Source organism: Ambystoma mexicanum, chromosome 1q (genome assembly GCF_040938575.1).
Source record: "Ambystoma mexicanum isolate Mex_15411 chromosome 1q, UKY_AmexF1_1, whole genome shotgun sequence".
Lineage (NCBI taxonomy): Eukaryota > Metazoa > Chordata > Amphibia > Caudata > Ambystomatidae > Ambystoma > Ambystoma mexicanum.
The window spans coordinates 1,334,552,162-1,334,574,167 of NC_090922.1; the positions used below are offsets into that span (position 1 = coordinate 1,334,552,162).

General features: G+C 48.4%; 1 protein-coding gene and 1 pseudogene across 1 annotated transcript in view; one reads left to right on the forward strand and one right to left on the reverse strand.

The window, feature by feature from the left end:
• Positions 1–22,006, forward strand: part of CC2D1B (coiled-coil and C2 domain containing 1B) — a 2,515,186-nt gene that overhangs the window by 2,106,543 nt on the left and 386,637 nt on the right. The gene's annotated exons all lie outside the window — the stretch shown is intronic.
• On the reverse strand, positions 1,942–21,240 carry LOC138523034 (cold-inducible RNA-binding protein B-like; annotated as a pseudogene).

Sequence of the window (22,006 nt, forward strand, 5' to 3'; positions counted from 1 at the left end):
TATCAAAACCATATGGAATACTTTACATTATTGATCACATGATGGAGTCCCTCTCTAGTGGCAAACTTGTGCTATAAATGACGTCTTTTACACTGCGTTTTTATATGTCCATACAGCCTAACTTTTGCAGATCCTTGGACCTGTTAAGCACAGCATCACGTGAATGAGAAATACCTGCGTTCCGCCAGAGTGAACAAAGTGAATGCCAAGGGTCCAGTTCAAGCACCTCTTGTGAACTATACACAAGGTATAGGTGAACTGGTATCCAAACACCATGGACTCACCTTCCAGTATTAGCGTGGTGGCAGGGCAGTGCAAGCACTGAACCGGGAGGCTGGTAACAAGGTAAGTAAGGTGAAACAGGATAAGGTCGAGAGAGTCAGACTGAACCAACCCAGAAGGGAAGGGCAAGGCAAGGGAGAAAAGGGCAAGACTGACAGAGGAAGGAAAAAGGCACAGAGTGTCAAGACAGGAACTGGCAGGGTTAAAAGGACTCAGACAAGCTGAGAGACAGAAAGCCAATCGCCAGCACAACTAGGGTACTGAGGGACGTTGAGACGCGTAGTTGTTAGTGCCAAGTGTGCCTTTATACTGAGAATGGAATCCAAGCGAGGCAGCAACAGTGTGCTGGAAACCATGGCAACGAGAAATGAGGCTGCAGCGTTTAGGACGTGCTAACGTTGCTGAGCATAGGCGAGGCTGAGGAAGTGCGACCGTTCCCATGGCAACTGAGGGGGAAATGGCCGTGCTGGAAGAATTGCGGTGATCCCGCCACCATCAGTATCCCGCTGTGTGTGACACTGGGCTCCGGCGGAAAGGAGGGGTAAGCAGATGCCAACACGAATAGACCCGCCAATAGCTATGCTGGATCGTTAAGTGTGAGCCGTTTGCACACGTGACATGACAGGACCATGCGTGCAGGGGCATAGAAATCTCCAGATATCACTTATAAAAGAAAATGGCTCATAGGCAATGGTCCCATTCAGAATATACAACCATGTTGATGCTTAAATCCTTTACAAAATGTGTAATCGCAGACCTGAATGCCTGCTGAAGGATGTTTCGCTACTAGGAAAGCTTAATAAACAGTCTGAAACTGCTCAATAGACTTTAGTGATTTTGAGAAACAAATTAGCAAAGCCTTGTAGCCACAGAGAGTGAGATGCAAAGTGCTACTTGCATTCTGAACCTACCCGTACATAAATCCCTCATGTAAATTAGGGACGTGCATGCAGGGAGAAGGGACACGCAAGGGCCACATGGAACCCACAGCCAATCCATCAATGCATGTAATTTTTTTATTTTTGTTTAAACTTCTTTATTATTTGTATAATAAAATGAAAACATTTTACAAACCAATCATTAACGAGGTTAATTATCGCAAAAATAAGAAGATATTGTTAAAACAGAAACAAATATGAGTGTAACTTGAGCTGTATCTGTTCACAAAATGTTTGATGATAAAGTTACATTTGTCAGTTTGTATTAGGCTTCAAAAAGCCAAAGAATTGGATACAATTATTCCTTAACCACTTGAACATTGAATATGCATGTATTCCAGTAAAATAAAGGCAATAAGAACCTTTCATGGAGAGCTTCAACAGAGTAGTTACTTTACAGTAAAAAAATGTGTTCTCTTTAGTTCTGTCAGGTCGGTATACCATGGAGATTCCATGGAGATTCTTATGTACACTTTCCAAGGCTATACCTTGCTACAGTAAAGGAATGTTGTAAACCATGTTGTTGAAGTCAATAATGCACTTGTTTCATATGATTCCATAGCTTGCTTGGTTTCCATTGAATAGTAAACATTGCTCTGATGATATTAACGTAAGGCTTATCACATCAAATGCTCTTGTGGAGGACTGAGTATTTTGCTTTTTGACAATCAGACTGAATAACAGTGCAAACATTTGGGTGCACTAAGAAAACAAAATACAGCTATCGTAAAGATGATCTTGACATCAGGGTCGTTAAGTTGTTATAATAAGATCCTCCTGACCGATCATAACCACCACTCCTGCCGCCATAATAGTCTCTGGAGCCGCTACCATATCCTCCACTTCTTCCATAACTGTCACTGCCACCTCTGGAATATCCACGCCCACCTCTGGAGCCTCCTCTGTATTCTCCTCCACCATCACCATGTCCATCACCTGAAGATTTGACAGCGAGGTCTACTCTGATTTGGCGCCCATCAAGACTCTCTCCATTCATTGCATGCAAAGCTTCTTTGGCGTCACTCGGATTCCTGAATGTAACAAAGCCAAACCCTCAGGACCTCCCAGTCTCAAATTATTTCACAATGACAGCATCTCATACTTCGCCGTATTTAGCGAACGCAGACTCCAACGAATGTTCATTTGAGTCAAAACTCAATCCTCCAACAAAGAGCTAATGAAGACCTGACTGGTTCGGATCAGGAGCACTGCAAGCGAAGCAAGCGGTTGAATCTCAGGAAGTGAGGGCTCCTTTTATCACACTTAGGGTTTTTACAGTTCTCGTCTCAATCGCTCATGTTGGTGCAAGCCTCAGACTTGCAATACTTTACACGACCTGACTCACTCCACTGCCAAGCAAGTGGTCTCTCCTGGGCTTTTTCTTTTTCTCTCACAGGGTCCTAGACCCTCTTCGCTTAAAGCTTTTGTTTTTCATATCAGTGCAGGTGCCAGACTAGCACTTTTGTGTTGTATCCGCTTGGTTCACTCTCCTGCCAAGTATACAACTCTCTCTGGTTTGCTTCAGATTCACAGACCCCCCTCTTTCAACAGGATCCCTGTACCTCTTATTCTTGGGTGCGGGTCCCAGACTAGCACTGTTGCATTGTATCTGCTTGGTTCACTCTCCTGCCAAATATACAACTGTCTCTTCTTTGCTTTAGGGTCCCAGACCCTCTCTTTCATCAGGGTCCCAGACCCTCTTATTCGTGGGTGCAGGTCCGAGACTCACACTGTTGCCTTACATCAGCTTGGTACACTCTCCTGCCAAGTATACAAATGTCACATTTGCTTCAGGCTCCCATACCCTCCTTTTCCAGTTCCTGAGCTCATTCTGTTGCTTCCCCGGACCTCTATCAGCTCCTGGGCAACCCACGTACCTGTTTGCTTCCTTCTCTGTGGTACCGGTGGTTCCCAGGCAGCTGTGTCTCTTCTGAAGTCTCTGGTTGCATTTGGGCATCCGGCGGGGTATGCAGTGGAGCTACACTCTGATGCCTTTCCCCAGTTGTATGTTCTGACTCTTCCTCGCTTCGCCGGACCCGGGGAGGCAGAGAGAATTCTGGCAGCAACCTGATTAGTCCTCTCTTAATGGACAACACTCAGGTTCTCTCTTTCCTCCGGTTTGGGTTCTCGTTTGCTTCAGCTGCTCCCATGCACGGCTCCAGCTGTTTCTCTCCAGCCGACGTCTTTCTCTCTCGTGTCCCAGCTGCACCTGAGTTTGAGCTTGAACTCCCTTCAAACTCCTGTGTGTGATTCATATACTGCTTTGGGTCAATAACTGGCATTAGGAAGCTAGACCGCCAACTCTGCTTCTTGCGAGTGATCCTTGGACTCTCTATCATCTCCTTAGTGTCAGCCTTATACATACATGCCTGATACTTTGTACTTTCTGGGGTTTCATTGTTGTTGCATAGGTTTGGTTGGCGATTTGACAACCTAATATATTGTCTCTATCCTGGAAGGGGGAAGGAAGATTTAGTGCTGTAAAAGGGTTTGAATGTATTAAAGCGTGGTGATACCGGGTTCTCTGGTGATGGTCGTCCCCAATCCCATATGGGGATTCCTTCCCCATGTGATTCTCCATCGGTGCACCACCCCCAGGTGTATTTTTGTACTGTGGACACCCTGCCCTAGTTCGGTTAGTCCTGACAGCTTTTGCGCCTTCCCTCTGGGGGAAAAATGTCCTGATTCAGATGGTCAACACAGTGACCAGGCACTACCCCAACAAGCAGGGGGCTGTGCGTTCATTGCCCCTGAGCAGGGAATCCATGCATCTTTGGTTCTAGTTGCTAGAGAACTAGATCTCAAACACTGCAGCTCATCTGGCAGGGACAGAGAATGGGTTGACTGACACTCTGAGCAGGCAGAGCATGGTCTCTCATGAATGGGAGATCTGCCAGTGGTCATTGTGAATATCTTTTCAGTTTGGGAACCCTGCCAGTGGAGCCATTTGTGAAGAAAGACAATTTGAAATGCAAGCAGTTCTGCTTTTTAGGGAGAATTCTCCATCTAGGGCTAATTTCCCTCACCTAGTGAGTCCCCCAGCAGCTTTGCTGGATTTCTGGAGTTTATTTTTTCCACCTGGTAAGAGTGTACATCCTTTTTCCACTCTTACATGTGTTTTGGCCTATGTGTTGTTACTCATTGTGTGATCTTGGGCAGTGGAGCACACCACTCCAAGTGCCCCTGTTCTTGTATGGGTTACACAGCACCTTTAGTGTAGTAACCCAGGGTTGTCTTTTAGACTTCCCTCTGACTCCATTTCGCTGGGGCTGACTACTGTCCCCCAGTGAAAGGTAAAGTTGCCATTTACTTTATATAGTCATTTTTACCACAGACCCAGTACACCCCATCTTACATGGAGTACTGCAAAGGGCTAATCTGTACCCCTTTTCTGTCTGTACCTCCCTGAGCATTGTTTTGCTCTTTTAACATTTAGACTTGGCTGGTGGCAGTGGTTTCTACCCTAACATTTCTACCGCGATTATATTAGATAAACGTGGTACTGTTCTTGGCTATTATATTAGCCTCGAACATAAACCCGCTTGACCAAATTGTCTTTCTTTTGGCTCCGGTTGGGTTTATTCACCATTTCTTTTTGTTAAAGTCCTTCTTGTGTTTTACTTTGCGCGGCAAACTAGGTTCGCCTTCTTTGTTCACCGTCTTTTCCCGGGCTTCTGCAGAGAAGCCCTCCTCTTGGCACCTGGGTGTCTAGATAGACTGAATGTGGGGAAGGGGTGTAGTCACCCCCTACACAGGGTATCCTAGGAAACCCAAGTCACACTTTACCATGATTGGCTGAGGTGGTTGTCCCGGCTGGACAACCCCCTGCTGCGTGATTGACAGCCAGGCTGTGTGAATGGGGGTTTTTGCGCATAAAAGGCAGGTCTCTTGAAGTCTGAGTCGCCTCTGGAACTACAAGGAACCGAAGAGAAGTGGAGAGAACGACGGCTGCTGCAACTAGCCCGTCCCAGCGAAGCCCTGCTGCAGTCCTGAACTATCTTCCCTTCAACGACTAAGAGAAGATCCAGCCCGGAGTCTTCTTCCCTTGAGCCTGGTGGGGATAACCAGCTCATCTTCTTCAGCCAGAGATCTCCGCCATGGTCGAAATCTCTGCACACTGCTCTAGTGGTCCGGATAGCCACCTTCTGAGGCTCTCCTGTTTTTGAGGAACACACCTTTGCGTTGTCGCTGCTGCCGGCTTCATCCCTGTGTGGTGCAGACCCCCTTCAGACGTCCTCCTTAACAACGAAGCTCCAGGAATCGTGGGTCTGCGGGAAACCAACAGGAACAACTGCCAGGGCACCAGCTGCATCGTGGGAATAAGGTACTGTGTTCTACTCGAGGAAACTGGGTGAATCCCTTTTCTTCATCCCCAAGGCTCGTCCTTGTCTTCCCTCCTTCTTATAACTTTTGCTTCCGAACATTGACAATATTCAAGTACTTTTTGGCTACACGGAATCGTGAACTAACGGTGTGATCTTCGGCACAGGCCTCCAGTGTCACCTAAACCTGGCTCCGACCCTTTGACTTTTGAACTCCTGTTTCTGAGTGTTTCTCGATACTGTCTGTCTAACCTAAATATTGCCTGTGATTTTTGCCCCCAACTCCCTCTGGGTATCTCAGGTGCTAAGTGTGTTTTTGCCTCGGTAGCATTTCATGTCACGGATACGTGTTTATTTAGTAGACCAAACGGTCAAAAAGTGATTGCAACCGTATCCGCGGTATCGTGTTTTGTTCATAACACCGGTTCATTCAAACACAGGGTACTTACCTTGAGACTTACTGTACAAATTGAATTGGTTAGTTGTAGTATATTTAACGTGTGGTTTTGTTTAAAGTTTAATAGAGGTGTTGTGTTTATAACTGATAGTTTAAAAATAAATGTACTTATATTTTTTACCTGAAACCTTGAATCAGTGTTTGCTTGAGTCAAAGTAATTGTGGTCCCTTTGTGTAATCTCTGCTACTGCTCATATACTCTTGAGATAAGCCTGGCTGCTCTGCTACTGCTACCACTATAACTTAATAGTACGGGCTTGTACCAAAGGTAAAACTTGTATTGCCACCTGTGGTCTTAATCAGGTGTGGTGGTCCCTAAGGGCACTGCACAGGATTCTGCCTAACACTGCTCAAGGGAATTTCCCCTCAGGTGGCCATTGGGGGACACATTATTGGTGGAGTGGGTCTTCAACCTCCACATTTCTGCTGATCTCAGTCATCTCATGGGTTCTCAAGAGGTTGAGGAGGTTTTGGTCTAACCTGATCTTAATTGCCCCGGATTGAGTGAGGAGAGTGTGGTACCTGGACCTTCTGGAGTTGGCCATTTGTCCAACTCATTAGCTTTCCCTGAGGCTAGACCACTTGTCCTAGTCAGAAGGTCAGATGCTCCAACCGAATCCAGGATCTCTCAATCTACATGCATGGCTCTTGAGAGGTTTCAGCATAAAGATCGGGAACTGAATGATGAGGTTTTGAAGATGCTGCTGGCTCCTTGCAAAACTTCCACCAGATCTATCTATGCATGCTGATAGAGTATGTTTGAGGCATGGTTTAAGGACGGAGGCGCACACCCAGTGCAATGTATCACTGCCACAGTCATGGAAGTCTTATAGCTGGGTCGGGTTTGCAAATGGGTACAGTTAAGGGCTTTTTGACTGCCTCTGATCTGGCTAACTTTTCTATATCTCTGCTGCGGCCTGGTTTTTAAAGGGTCATGCAAATAATTGACCTACAACACCATTTGTCCTCCCAGCTTGAGATCTGAACTTAGTTCTCTCATTTATGATGGCGTCTCCCTTTGAGATGTTGCAATAATTACCTATCCGGTTACACACATTAAAAACAGCTTCTTGATGGCCATCATGTCAGCTAGATGTGTTAGTGAATTCTAAGCACTTTTGTGCAAGTAATTTTTCATTAAATTCTTCAAAGAGAAAGTGTCTCTGAAGGTCAGACCCAAAGTTTCTACCCAAAGTGGTGTCGGAATTTCATATTTGCAGACTCTGAAAAATATTTCATAGTAGAGGGTACTGCGTGGCATCGAGTTGATGTCCTTCGGGTACCATTCCCTCATCCGGACGTGACATCGATGAGAGTAGAAATAGTACACATTGCGCCTGTTGCCTCAGTAACATTTTTACAAACTCTGAACGGTTCGACTCACCTCAACGATTCGACTTCATATTTCTTATTGAATTTCTCAATAATGTCTAAACCGAAAACAGGGTTTACGAGATGTGTGGATTGTGACTCGAAGATGTCAATCACAGATCCATACAAAATCTGACAGTGGTGCCTCTGCAAGGAGCATGAAGATTGCGGCTCCTGCCAGTCAATGACCAGCAAGGCCTTAAAATAGAGGAGGTTGAAACTCACCCTAGGTTGGTCCGTTTCTATGTCCCCATCATCTACTCCTTTGAAGAGAAAATCTTCTGAAGGTAGGAGCTCTACCGGAGACAAGTCTCCAGAAAGGCCCAATAAACGCTCCAAACATGCTTAGAGGTTGGGAACTCCGAGCTATTCCCATCACTCTTAGTCTTCGTTATCATGAAAGAAGTCGAAGAAACTACACCATCGTTCCTCACCCTCAAACTCCATACCCAACAAGCGTCAGGTGCGTTTTCCCAACAAAACGGCCCAAACGGGCTGAATGGGAAAATTTCAGTCAAAAGATGATGGATGTGTTTAGGAAGGGGACCCCTCCTGGTCCCTCGATAAAGCCAAAGAAGGCTACTGTTCTCACATCATATTCCAAGGCCGGCATGGAATCATCTAAGGCTTTGACCCCCAGTCGGATGACCTCAGGGATGTCATCTCGGGTAGCGTTGTCGACCACTGGGACCAAAGGCTTCAAAGACTTCTTTGAGAAGGAGTCGACATTAATGGGCCTTTCGACATCAGCCTCAGATTCAATTACGTTTTTAAAACTCAGTTAAAAGGGATTTTTTCAGGTTCTTTGGATCCATCTTTGAGGAAGAGAAAGAAGATGACGATGTTATACCTTTTAGGTATGAACGCTTTGGAACACCGTATGTTCTAGAGGAATTGATCCCTGATCCATCTTTTTTTGTAATTTTTTAAAAACAATTTGTATTTTTTATATAACCATAGCAACTTACAGACTTGCATAAAGATATACAGTGCATTACATTTCAATTCCAGGCCGTCTACTCCTCTCTTACCCCCAGAGCGCCCCCCCTACCCTGGTCTACATCACACAAAATAATTCCACCTCCCTCCTTTATTCGACCACCCTGGTATCAGTACCCTCTTGTACAGCAATATTCTCAGAGTCGTTAGTGCCCTGTGCAGAAGTGGCCAAATCTGCAATCAACTGCTTCCAAGCGTCCACCCCTCCCTCTTCTTGTCCGTGTTCCAACTTACTGCTTCTTGCCTCTCTGATCCATCTTGTCTGGAGGATCTGGCTGCTTAATTTAAAGATGCCAGTGGTCTAGATATGCCCCTGAGGGGGAATTAGATACTTCTGATGTGAATGCTCACCCAAATTCGGCATATAGAACTGTTATGAACAGGGTGATAAAATATTTGTGTTTGGGGTGTCCAGCAAAGAACATAGCTCACCAAACAGACATCCCGAATAAAGGCCCTCCTAAAGAGCCTGTGTTACATGTCCAGACAGCTCTACAATGATTTTTCTGAAAATTGGCAAACACCTGACACCAGAAATGCTGTGAATAATGTGAGGGGTCTGAAATGTGAGGCAGATAACATTTAAATGATTTCTCAAACTTTACCATTGTATTAAAGTATATGTTTAATCAAATGCCTCGCTATCCCTACTCAGATGAGGATTTCCCTGCCTAACAAAACGAAAGGAAACCAGACTAACACAGGATATCTGCCCCTCACACTTAAACATCAAATACATAAAGAAATATATGGCAATTCATAATGACATCAACAATGATATTCACAGTCTTTCTTGGTAACCTGGGGCACTTGCACGTTCTGAATGTTCACAAGGCCTAGTAGGACTGCCTCCCTCTTTCATTGTTATATTTGCCTTTTATTCCCTTGTTCCCTCCCCTTGCCTGGTGGGCGCGTTGAAACACAATTTACTTGATGTATAGAAGCGCCTTACAAATGCACAATAAATAAAAAAATCAAGGTAACTTCAGTTCTACTATTCAACAAAAAGAAACAAGGAAATCCAGATTTGTAATGAAGTCTCAATTCAGTTCTTGGTTCCTTCAATGGGTCAAAAACTAGTTTTGTTAACCAAAGTTTAAACACCAGAAACAACTTATCCTCTTGCAGGAATAAAGACTTTCCATGTCATCAAATACCATCAGTGTTATTTCCAGCCAAGATGCTTTGCCACAACTTATACATGTCAAAAAAGAAACGCCACAGTTAATTTTTAGATTCAAATGGACACAACTTCTGGTAATGTTAATGAAATAACACATCTTCTGGTTAACACTTAAGTCTTTTTTATGATATTAGAAATAACAGTTTAGATCTTTCTCAGGATGACTTCACAGCACTTCTACTTTCATCTAAGCAACTCTCAGTTTCAAGTACTTCTACAAGATTCACCATGAGGGTCTACTCCTCTGGCTCATAGTATTCCACCTCAATTGCACTACTGAAGTATTAAATCTCCTGACAACCAAACCACCACCACAGCTTCAGTACTTTGTGTCTTTAAACAGTTTTGCAGATATGACAAGAATTACTTTATGGCACTTCAAAAACCTTCAAGTAAGCAATGCACTCTTCTTCTGAATATTCCCTTTTCAGAGGGGCAGCCTTGTTGTCAATCTTGTATGTTTGCAACAATGACAACCCACAATTGCCTTTAGGATACACTTCTCTCTTCTTCCTATTGGCTCTGGCAATATAGGTTGTATCAGCTTCTAATGAATAATTACAAGCAGCAAGCTTCATTTCCCCAACATTGCCTTGATATCTATGTATTCTATTCTGAATATTCCCTTTTCAGAGGGGCAGCCTTTTTGCCAATCTTGTATGTTTGCAACAATGACAACCCACAATTGCCTTTAGGATACACTTCTCTCTTCTTCCTATTGGCTCTGGCAATATAGGTTGTATCAGCTTCTAATGAATAATTACAAGCAGCAAGCTTCATTTCCCCAACATTGCCTTGATATCTCTGTATTCTATTCTGAATATTCCCTTTTCAGAGGGGCAGCCTTTTTGCCAATCTTGTATGTTTGCAACAATGACAACCCACAATTGCCTTTAGGATACACTTCTCTCTTCTTCCTATTGGCTCTGGCAATATAGGTTGTATCAGCTTCTAATGAATAATTACAAGCAGCAAGCTTCCCTTCCCCAACACTGCCTTGATATCTCTGTATTCTATAAGCCAGGATAAAGTACAAAAAATATAGTGTTTTCAATTTATTTGTATTTTTAAATTTTTTATTTAAAGTGTCATTATTCAAAAATTAACTTTTGCACTAACAAATAAAATACCAAACAACATCAAACATATAAAACATTTGCTAATTAAATGGGTACACAATAAAATCACAATCTAAGTTATAATACACTTAACATTTAAAACAGTATAGCACAGTATCGCCCTATCAGTTCACTATTCCCCTCATTTTAAAATTGATTAAATATTATATAGTTAATGTGACATGTGCGGTGGGGGTAGGTTTTCAGGTACTCATTTCATTCAGGTCTTTTCCCAGTGGTCAATAATCTACTGGCTGCGATTTTCCATAAATGCAGGGGCTGCTGCAGATACCACCAATGACTCTGCCGCAAAGATTTTACTCCACCCTTCATCTGATGCGGTCAGTGTATAGGCTCTCGCATATACAGCATCTAATGTTTTACATTGTGTTAGAATATGTTGTGCTGTTTCAATATGTTTCCAGCATAATCTACAGGTCCTATCTTTGTATTCCATTCCCACACAGGCCCCGTCGCCTCTAATACTGGAAGGGTATGTAACCTTGCTGAGAGAATAAATCTAATCAGGGACGGTGCTCTGCATTTGTCCAGATATGACTTTGGCGCCCTCAATGTGAATTCCTGATGGGAGTATATCTCAAATTTCCAGAGGGACCCCAAATGAGTTAATACCTGTTCCGCGTCATATGTTTGTGCTTTCTCTGGGATCTTAGCCAGATTAAATTCAAGCCACGTGTCCCGTATTGTGGACACCCCTATTTCCCCCCGATACCCTTTAACATTTATCACTGGCTTACCAAACAAGATACTCTTTGATAATCTCTGTGTGTGTTTGGACTGTATGGCCAATTAATGACTCCTTTCTCTCTAGTGCATAATGGATATTTGCCCATAGGATACAGGTTGCCAAAGCCCAAGATGTTGCTAGGAAAGGCAGCCTAATCTCAAACCTAATTGCCTCCACTGGGGTGGCAGGCGGGAGGTTCAAAATTGAACTGAAAATCTTCCCCTCTAACTTACTAAGAGGGTATACCAGTCTCCCCAGGAAGACCTCTAAGGCACAATCGATGTCTTGTGCGCCACTATTGTAGCTTCAATACACCTCCCCCCCTGGTTATCAGTATTTTTTTTCAGGGTAAGCCACTTGTGCTAAACTTTATGGGTAATGTCTTCCACCAACTGGGTACTTAAGATGTGAGGCCTAATTAGGATACCAAGGTATCTATATTCCATCACTCTTTCCAACATCACTCCTCCCAGCCACCAACTTGTAATGTCCTTTGAGCGTGACTCCTTTCCGCATACCATAATTCTGGTCTTATTTGTGTTTGGGCTGAGACCAAGATTGATGGCAAAACTATGTAGCACGTGTGATGATCTCTGGAGGCCTATCTTGGTGCGGTCGAAAATAATATCATCCGCATAGGACATGCACAGCAGGGACTCTTTCCCATATTGTGGGGTGATATTAGGCTCCTCCTTCAGCCTGTGGGCTAACTGGGAGATGTACAAATTGAACATCAGGCGCCCAAGGAGCACCCCTGTTTCAATCCTTTACCCGTAGAGAATGGCGCTGATAGATCTCCCTCCTGAGACAGTCTGATTCTAACCTCAGTTCCACTGTAAAGTGCTTTAATAAAATACAGCAGAGACAGATCTATCTGCCAATTTTCCAACATCTCCCAAAGGTTACCCCTATCCAGACTATTGAATGCGGATGAGAAGTCCTCAAAGCAAATATAGAGGGATGTCTCGTGATAGGCGTGTGTCCCCGACATTAATGTCAACAGAGACCAAATTGAGTGGGTAATGGCACACCCCTTCCTAAACCCTGTTTGTTGATAATGGAGTAGTCCCTTCTCTTCCACCCAGGCCGTGAGTAATTCTAATAGGATGTTAGCAAAGATTTTCGAACTACAGTCTAACATGGCCAATAATCTATAACTAGCTGGCATAACCCGGGGCAATTTTATATGAACTGGAATTAAGATTGCAGTATTCCAAATTCTTGGGATCGTTCCTCTCTCACATATATGTATAAACAGATACTGTAAGATATGTGCCCACAGCACCACATCGGCCTTCAGCACCAGATTTGATAGACCATCCGGCCCAACCGCCCTAGAGGCCTTTGTTTTGTTAATACATGCCTCTAGATCTGTGTCCTTTATATGTCTACCCACTAATGTGTTTATCATGGGCATATCTTCCCCTGGTCTCTCTTGCCCACCCTTATGGTTCATTTTTATAAAACCAGCCCAATTATCCTCAGTCTCCCCAGAATCGTACCAAAGTGTCACCCAGACAATTACTACGGCTGAAACGGGTGACTTTTAATTTTTTTACCCACCCTTACACCACATATATATGTGGGGGGGTATAGAATATCATATTAATGTGGGTGGGCTGCTTTGGGTCTCCACCCGCAAATATGTGTGGTGTAATTTTTTTTTTTTTTAAACTCTCCATTCTCCAGCATGGGGTCTGGCATGGATTCACATGCTCATGAATATTCCCCGTCGTCAGGCTGGGAATCCTCGGTAAAGAAAAAACCAGTATCAGTTTCGTTTCTGATCTGTCTTTCGTAGTAGTAACCAATCACTGGTCTCTGCGTCATACTGACCACAGCCAATGACTGCCCTCTACCTAAGCCCCGCCTCTGGCAGCCATCTTCAGATTTTTACCGCACGTTCATGTGTTGGGATCCTCGTGCTATTGCTCTCGAGCGTTAGTGCTATTTTTTCACGTTTTTTCTCAAAAACTTTGTTTTTTCGGTCAAAAGAGCCTCAAGCTCCACCGACTCTCCATCCGATCAACGGGGACCCGTGTCGGATTCGTCTACGCCCCTCAAGGGTGAAGATTTCGTCGAGCTACGCTTTTGGAGGATTCCAGAAGTTTCTCAGGCCCATCTCGGTCATGGCCCAGGAGAAGGGAAGCTCGACGCCCGGAAAGCTGTTCAGGGTCTGCCCTGGATGCCAGCTGCAGAATGTCTTTAAGGAAGACGAACACTCCTTTTGTCTTTACTGCCTACATGAGGACAAGACGCACGTGGAGAAGGACTGTGCGTTTTGCGGCAACATGTCGGAGCGGACCATGAAGGACCGCCATCAACGTCTCGCCAACTGGCTAGAAGGGAAGAGCCCGTCCGGCGAGAAGAAGAGGAAGAAATCTGAGCGGTCTTCTAAGACCTTCGAGGACGCCCCGGCGACGGGGGTCCAACACAAGGCCTAGCACCGCGAGTCCGCTGGCACCGGGAGCGCCGAACGGTCGGGCTCTACGGGCGCCAGGCAGGGCGCACCCTCCCCGGCACCATCAACCACGAGCCAACGCTCTGGGTCGGGTAAGAGGAAGGCCGAGCGCCCGGCGAAGCTCCTGGAGAGGCCCCGGTCGAGCTCGAAGGCGGAGGGGGAGCGAGGCAGTGTCCCCCCCTCAAGGAGAAGGCGGTGAGCGCACCTAAGGTGGTGAAAGCCTTAATCCATCCGGCCAAGGCCTCTATCGAGACAGTCGCGGCGGCCCTGACTCAGCCTGTGGAGGCTACACCAGTGGTGGCGACCTCGGGGCTCAGAGTCTCCCTGCCACCGCGGAGGGAGTCCTCTTTTATGCCCATCGACAGGACCCCCCGTGAAACCTCTGACGGAGAAGAAAAAGGGGAGGCAGGAGGTCGTCGTGGATTCGGCCTCAACCTCTGAGGAAGATCTGATCGAGGTCTTAAGCCACGGCGTTGGCGTGGAAGAAGACCAGCCCGTCGGGAGGGATCCCGACGCAGGAGACGACGACATCGTCGAGGGTACCGACGGGGCCCCTGACCGCCCGTCGGACTCCCCTCTACCAGCGCCGCAAGACAACTCGGCAGCCATTTTGTTGGCTATACAGTCCTTATGCCCAGAGATAAGGACGAGACTGCCGTTACCAGTGGAGGAGCCACTCCCGTCGGGGGACCCGGAACCAGGCCCTTCGGGCAGCCCCCCTCCTAAGAAAAGAAGGATTCACCCTCCACCTCCTTTTCAGCCGCCGCGCCCCGTTCAGCCCTCCTCCCCGTCCACGACTCGAGGGGATGACACGGGGACTGACACGGCCGCGACGGGTACGGACGACGAGGTGTACAACGAGGATCTGCCGTCGTCACCTCCCACCCGGGCTTCCCCGCCCGACGAGATTGGATCTTTTCACTCCATGATCGCCAGGGCATCCGAGCTCTTCCAGCTCTGCCCTGAGGAGAAGAAGAAGGAAGGTTTCCTTTATCAGCGGCGCGAGGCCAAGAGGAAGACGGTCCTCGCGGTACCTCTGCTGGACGATATTTGGGATGAGGGCCTTGCCCTCCTCAAGAACCCATCCACGACGCCGGCTAGAAGAGACCGGTACGAGAAGAAGTACCGGGTCCTGGACGCGGCCCCCTTGTGCCTCCGGGCACAGCCTACCCCGGACTCCGTCGTCTCCGCGGCGGCCAGGAAGAAAGCGGGGGGCGTGCGGCCTCCACGTCGACTTCCCCGCCGGACGGCGAGGGAAAGAAATTGGACACGATGGGGCGCAGGGTCATCTCGTCTGCAGCGACGACGATTAAGGCGGCCAACGCCTTAGCTATCGTAGCCCGCTACGACAGGGAGCTGTGGTACAAACTGGCTCCCCTGCTGGACTTCCTACCGGACGACAAGAGGGCGGATGCCCTGGAGATCTTGCAGGAAGGTGAGGTGGCATCGGACCACGCCATCACGATTGCGACGGACATCGCCAACACTGGATTTCGCCAGTTGGGCAACGGCGTGTGCCTTAGGCGGCGTGGATGGCTCAAGGCTACTGACTTCCGTCAAGACGTACAGACCAGAGTCCTGGACATGCCGTTCGATGGGAACAACCTGTTTGGGGAAACAGTGGACGATTCCCTTCAAGCCATTAAAGCGGACACGGAGACGGCCAGGGCTCTCGGGGTTCTCCAGCAACGGCGGCTGCCCTTTCGGAGCGGCGGAGGCAAGGGCGCCTCCAAAGGTTCCGGCGGCGGATTTTCCACCTACCGTCAAGCGGCCCGTTCGTCGTCTCAGGAAGCTTACAGGGGACGAGGCAAGTCAGGCGGACCCCGCCGTCGTCGCCAAGGAGATCAAGGCGGCAAAGCCTCGTCTAAGCAGGATTGAACCGGCCGTGGGGTCGGGCCCCCACCGAAGCACCCCGGTGGGAGGCCGGCTGGCGAGCTTCGTCAGCGTGTGGGAGTCCATCTCCACCGACCGTTGGGTGCTGGACGCCCTAGCCCAAGGTCACGCGCTCGAGTTTCAAAGAAGGTGCCCGCGCGTCCCTCCTGTGGCCAGGAAAGAGCTTCACGTCCCTCAGCTTCTCCTGGAGGTAAAGGCGATGCTCAGGAAGGGCGACATCGAACTCGTCCCAAAGAGGCTTCGGGGCTCCGGAGTTTACTCAAGATACTTCCTCGTGAAGCAGAAGACGGGAGGATGGCGCCCCATCCTAGACCTACGACGGCTGAACAAGTTCATCAAGGCGCAGAAGTTCCGGATTGTCACCCTCCAGCACGTCCTGGGTCAGCTGGAGGAGGGCGACTTCCTGTCGTCGTTGGATTTGGAGGATGCCTACTTCCATATTCCCATCCTAAAGGGGCACCGAAAATTTCCCAGGTTCGTGGTCCAAGGGCGTCACTATCAGTTCAGAGCCCTTCCCTTCGGTCTACGGTCGGCACCCAGGGTATTCACCACGTGCCTTGCACCAGTGGCGGCGCAGCTGCGCCGAGAGGGGATCCACGTCTACCCCTACCTGGACGACTGGCTCATCCGAGCCAAGACGAGGGAGCTCGCCGTGGAGCACACGGCAAGGACCGTCCAACTTCTCATGGACCTGGGATTCTCCGTGAACTACGCCAAGTCCCACCTGGTACCCGCGCAAGTCGCACTGTTTCTGGGAGCGAAGCTCGAAACAGTGTCCCTTCTGGCCTCCCCGTCGGAGGAAAGGACCAGGGCCATCCTGGGCAAGGTACAGCGGATGTTGGTTGCCGACGCGGCCAAGGTGAGGTCCATCAAGTCCCTCCTCGGAATGATGTCTTCTTGCATCTACCTCATTCCCATGTGCAGGCTCCGGATGCGCCCGTTGCAGGAGTTCCTGGATGCGCGCTGGATCCAAACGACGGGCAACTTCGAGGAGAGGATCACACTCGACGAGAGTTTCCGACGAGCGATCCGGTGGTGGGGCACTCGCGCGCATCTGACGGCGGGCATGGACTTCCAGACCCCAGGCCACCAGGAGACAGTGACCACGGATGCCTCCCTGGAAGGGTGGGGAGCGCACACCGGAAATCTGCACGCGAGAGGTCTTTGGCTCCCGACGGAGAAGTCCCTCCATATCAACGTCCTGGAGCTCCGCGCAGTGTTTTGGGCCCTCAGGTCCTTCCTTCCGTCCCTCAAGGGCAAGGTGGTGAGGATCTTCACCGACAACACCACCACCATGTTTTACATCAGGAAACAGGGCGGAACCAGGTCCCCAGCACTGTCCAAGGAGGCGCAGGACCTGTGGCATTGGGCCGTCGCCCAAAGGATGTTTCTGGTGCCGTTTCATCTGGCAGGGATAAAAAACACCATCGCCGACTCACTCAGCAGGGAGCTGCGCTCGTGCCACGAGTGGGAACTACGTCAGGATCTAGTGGATCGCCTCTTCCGACGGTGGGGCACACCCCAGATCGACCTGTTCGCGACGGCGACCAACTCCAAGTGCCGGAGGTTCGCCAGCCCAGGAGCATGGGAAGGCCTGTTCCTATACGCGTTCCCTCCTCTGCCACTGCTGATCCGGCTCATCAACCAGCTCAAGAGGTCACGGTGCAGGATGATCCTCGTCGCACCTGCGTGGCCGAGGCAGATATGGTTCCCGGACCTTCTGGACTTGTCAGCGTCCCCGTCAATCAAGCTGCCAGTGGACGCGGATCTGCTCTCCAGGGAAGGAGGCGCCATCCTCCACCACGACCCGAAGTCGCTGAACTTGCAGGCCTGGCTCCTGCAGCGCTAGAGTTTGGAGGATACGACATACCGGCCGACTGCAGAGAGGTTCTTGCAAAGGCCAGGGCGTCCTCGACTCTTAAATGCTACGGACACAAATGGAAGAGGTTCTCTGTCTGGTGCCACACACAGAAGATTAACCCTCTAAGAATTACGGCTCCCCAAGTGCTGCCGTACCTGTTGACGCTGGCCAAGGCTGGACTGGCACACGCGTCCATCAAGATTCATCTTGCTGCGATCTCCCGATACACCAGAACCACGGGGCGGACGTCCTTGTGGTCTCATCGTCTGGTGAAAGAGTTCATGAAGGGACTGTTCAGATCGTTCCCGCCGGTGAAGGCTCCGGCCCCGGCGTGGGAGCTCAACGTGGTGCTGACCAAGCTCATGGGACCTCCGTTGGAGCCTCTGCACTCGGCCCCGTTGAAGTTCCTGTCGTGGAAAACAGCGTTTCTTGTGGCCATCACCTCCGCACGACGAGTGGGAGAGATCCAGGCCCTATCTTGCAAGCCACCATACTTGACTTTTCACGACACGAGGGTGGTGCTCAGGACGCACCCCTCCTTCATGCCCAAGGTGCCGTCGGACTTCCACCTCAACGAACCCTTGGTGTTGCCTTTGTTTTTCCCGTCGCCTTCGTCGCCGGCTGAGAGGACTTTGCACTCGCTTGATGTGGCTAGAGCGCTGAAGTTCTACGTGGACCGCACGAAGTGTTTTCGGAAGACGTCACAACTCTTTGTGAACTTTGGACCTGTCAATCAGGGGAAGGCTCTCTCGAAGGCTTCCATTTCCAGATGGCTCTCCGGCTGTATCATGTACTGTCATCGGTTGGCAAACCGACCGCTGCCTGGCCGTCCGAGAGCCCATTCCACCAGAGCGATCGCAGCTACCACGGCGTTCCTTTCTGGTGTGCCCCTGCTGGACATATGCAGGGCTGCTACGTGGAGGTCGACGCACACCTTCACGAAATTCTACTGCGTCGATCGGGATTCCAGGGAGGAGTCCAGGGTCGGCCAAGCAGTGCTGCGCAACCTGTTCGCCTGAGGTGAGCCTGGTGAGGAGGTAAGATTGCTTGATGTTGAGTTTGATGTAATGCTTAATGTTGAGCCTTTGCCACCTCCCGTGGTTGTGCATGTGTGTACTGCTATGTATTCTTTATTCATGAGCATGTGAATCCATGCCAGACCCCATGCTGGAGAAGGAACAAGTTACTTACCTGTAACTGTTGTTCTCCAGCATGGGTCTGGCATGGATTCACATGCGAACCCTCCCACCTACCCCTCTGCGGCTCTTCACTTGGTCATACTGCCACTTCACGTACTTCCAAATCTGAAGATGGCTGCCAGAGGCGGGGCTTAGGTAGAGGGCAGTCATTGGCTGTGGTCAGTATGACGCAGAGACCAGTGATTGGTTACTACTACGAAAGACTGATCAGAAACGAAACTGATACTGGTTTTTTCTTTACCGAGGATTCCCAGCCTGACGACGGGGAATATTCATGAGCATGTGAATCCATGCCAGACCCATGCTGGAGAACAACAGTTACAGGTAAGTAACTTGTTCCTTTTCGGCCATCGCAATAATCACATAGTTCCGGTCACCCCTACCAAGTCTAATGAATTCTCAGGGTTCTTTTCTAGCCCACTCAGCCGGCGCCAAAATGTCCTTGTGTCATTTATTCTGCTTAACCTATTAACATATCTCCAATCCATGTCATTTTCCAAGAACCTGCGATTCCTTAGCCAGTTCTTATAAGAAGCCCTCAGTTTGTCTAACTCTTTCTTCTTATCTTCCTCCGACCCTAGATGATTCCTGGTTATTTTTCAGGCAGCAGAGTTTAGCTCTTGCTTTTTTTTTGCAATGGTGCTATTGAATTGACGCCTCTTACTCTGTGGGCCATTCAATTTAACCACGCATCTATGCTCAATTGGCCAAACAGAGAGCACATGTTACTTAAATCTTTATTACAGCTCACTGTTTCTCAGCAAGCGGTTGATCTGCTCAATCCTGCCCGCTGACCATCGTAGTCTATTTCCCCCTGGGTTCACCTCCGGATTACCGCTCAATCTTTCTCTGGTATTCCCTAGTTTAGTGCAACACTTCATAATTAGCATCATATGATCACTTCTCCCCGTATCCCTCCTTACCAGTATTGATTTATACTCTGCTAGGTGCTTATTTGTGAATATAAAATCAATCTACTGCTATATGGCCCATTTGTCCAAGTCATCTTGTTTACCTCTTCCCCTAGGGTTAGTAGGAATCATTCAAATTCCACCAATGCCTCCAGCCATTCCCTAGCCCTCCCCTTCAACCCTCTTTTCCTAAGGGGGCCACCATCCACCACACATTCATACCCACAGATAACATTGAAATCTCCAGTTAGAATTATAATTCCATCTGTAAAAGTGATACCCATCCCCTGAGCGTCTCCACAGTGGTATCAATTATTTCTGCCTTACGTATACCTCCCGATGGGGGTCATACAACGTTGCCAGTAGGGCTGGGGTACTACCCTACCTTATACTCCTTATTTGGGCAGCTAAAGCGTTGGAATGGGGCAGGCCAGAGCAGATCTCGGAGAGGTTAGTGGCTGTTTTCCTGCCAATACATAGACCCCCTTTGGGTTTTCCTTTCCCTGGTACCTCGCCCAGGCGGAATATTAATGTATTGCCATCTGGGTCAAAACTATCACATAGCCATGTCTCCTGTATGCGCAAACATCCAACACTCATCAGTATCTCCATGCTAAGTGTATTGGCTAACAAAGACCTGTGGCCCCTAGAGTTCCAGGAAAGAATGTGCATGGTACTAGTTGTTACCGCTTCACCCCGTCGTTGTAAGGCTTGTGGGATCTAAGCCCAATTCCCGGGCAATCTTGCTGCTCTGAGGCAGAGCTTCTCCGTCTGGGCCCGCTCCAGCGTTCCCTGGATTGAGAATTTTTCTTCCCCGGGCCTCCTGCAACACTTGGGAGAAAAACCAACATTTCAAAGCCCACCTGGCTTAGGGGCCTTGCATTTTTACAAATACGTTCCACCACCAGGGATGACACAAAAGTTGCCACTACCCAATTATCAGTACTGTCAAATTTGGGTAGTTCCAATTTAATAATGTCCTTTGACGAGATCAATTCTAAATCCGGGATCATATGGAGCAGTTCAAGTAGCCACGATCTATTTAAGAACGGGATCTGTGATGTGGTATTTTTTTCCATAAATTTGATATGTACTATGTCAGCACACGAGGCAGGGTATTTCTTCCGGTCCCAGGGCATCAACTCTGGGCCTTAGTTGTTTTACCCGGTCAGCCCAGGTTAGTTGTTTAGCTGGGATCACCAGTTGGGAGCATCGTTGGGTGGGCTTGTCATTCGTTTCTCCGATAGAGCCTGAGGCTGGATATGGTTGTAGCGGTTTTCCTGCTGGATCATTCCGCCTGTTTGGTTGGTCCCTTTCACTTGATGCCACTTTAATACTCGCCCCAATAATGGCTGTCCCTGTTAGTCCCTGAGCAGGCGATGCATTCCTTTTTGGGCTTAAATGGTTGCTGTTCTCCGGTACCCTCCCCGAGTGAACGGTTGTCCCTTGATGCTTGTTCCCACCTTCGGTATCTTTTCCTGAGGTCCTGTGACCCATGTATCTATTGGGCCATGGAGCTGCGCCTGCCTTGACTCTCCTTCCTCCCTGTTTATTTCCACTCTGACCCTTCTTTTGCTTGGCTGTTTTTTCTTCATCTGATTCGCCCCTGATTGCTTTGGCTCTGGTTTCCCCACTGCACAACCCCCCTCTTATTTATCTTTCTCTTTAGTCTTCTTATCTTACGGGGGGGGGGAAATTTGGGGTATTTAGCTAAGACAGTTCGGCACAGATGGCCTCCAACGCTCCACTGTCTGATTCAGCTACCACATATACCTTTTCCTGTAAGTTTGCCTCAGGTCTCGGGGAGGACTTTGCCCTTATGAACTTGGTAGATATTTGGGGGCCAATTTCGAAGAAATGCATGTCCTTTATGTACCTTAGTATTGTTGCTATGCCCACCAGTTCCTCTTTTAGTAATCGTTGCTCCCCAGCTATGTTGGAGCACAATAGGAACAGTGCCTCCATTTTTGCCTCCAGTGTTCGCATGGCGTTCTTTACTAGCAGGGTCCCAGACTTTTCAAGTTCTACCGGCTTCACCCAAATCTCCACCAAACTCTTCTCATCATCACTTCCTCCTGAGCACGTTTTAGAGGTAGTCATGACATTTTCCAGGTTTGGAGTTCTGGAAAGGTTTGAGGATAGGATGTTGTCTTGTACAAAGTCCGCTGAGGCCATCAAATTTCTCCTTACCACATTGCATAGCTTCAATAGTGAGCCATTGTTATCTATTGAGTTCACAGAGTCCAGATCTATCCCTTCCATA